The sequence below is a fragment of the Apis dorsata genome, unplaced genomic scaffold (assembly GCF_000469605.1).
Source record: "Apis dorsata unplaced genomic scaffold, Apis dorsata 1.3 scaffold_527, whole genome shotgun sequence".
Lineage (NCBI taxonomy): Eukaryota > Metazoa > Arthropoda > Insecta > Hymenoptera > Apidae > Apis > Apis dorsata.
Window position 1 is genome coordinate 1593068 of NW_006263750.1, and position 1360 is coordinate 1594427.

Sequence of the window (1360 nt, forward strand, 5' to 3'; positions counted from 1 at the left end):
TTATTTTTTTTTTTATATATCTATACGCTTTAATAGATTTGACAGATTTCAAATGTTTTAATCAGTGGATAACGTATGAAATTTCTAACGCACAGACGTAAAACCATGATACTTGCGTCGCGTGAAACATCGAGCAAAATATAATAAAATGAAAAACTATCATTTTTAATTGTCGTCGATAACCTCATAAGTAATTGGTAATTATCATAGCCATAATTTGTTCGTTGTCCTATCTTGCAAAACGAATGTTAAAAAAAAATGGAGAAAGAGAAGTTATATAGTATGGAGAAATGTGAGTTCGCAGTGAAAACAGATGTCCGGTTCGCATTCTTGAATTTCGCGAGTCTTTCGGTATTAATATATTAATTACGTATACAAATCGCTAATTCATTCCACGTTCTATTGAAATTGAAACATAATTTCTCGAAGACGAGCGCGCATTCACGAGTAGTACATCTTAAAAAAAGCACATAATATCCATGATTATTCAATAATTTAAATATTGATGATTCAAAATTAAACAAATTATCTTAAATTTTGCTTTATGATACTGACTAAATATATATGCATATTTTACATTTTTTATAAAATACAATTCGTATAAAATACTTAAAAATTGTATTAACAATATATATATGTAATTAAAAGAAGAAAACAATATTTAAAGCAAAGTAACAGTTGCTTGATTCTATATTTTAATGTGCTAATAATAACAATATAGATAATGACTGAATTTAATTAAGACTGAATTCATCAATCTATCATCTTTCATCTTTTTATTCTCTGAATAAATGTCCCTCTTTCATTTAATTTTCATTTAAAAGTATTAAATGAACTCTGCCTTTATTAAAATATTTCGATCAGTTAAGCTTATTGATGACATATCAATGAAATCTTTCATCGAGTCGAAAAAAGATATAAAATAATAATTTCGATTAGAAAGTCGATCTGGATGTCATGTGCTTTAAAAGATCAAATGTACATAGCGTATACATAATGAAGAAAAATCGGCGTGTAGTATACGAAACCTTACGATTCGCGATGCCGAAAAGGAAGATAATTATGTTTTGAGCCGCGTTGCCATTCATAGGGCATGCGACCATGCCACTTGTTTCAATCGATTCAATTCGATTAATTAAAACCCCATTTGATTCGCCTAAGGTTTTCAACCGTGTATGCCTCACAGACAACGAATCTCTCGACTTGCTAAGCGACTCGCGACTAGCAATAGTTTCTGCAATCTCCTCAATACAATTATTTTAAGTGCATAACTATTGTCACGTAGGACAGGACTTATAAATCGTTGAAAATAAAATGTCAAAAAAAAAAAAAAAAAAAAAAAAAAAAAAAAAAAAAAAAA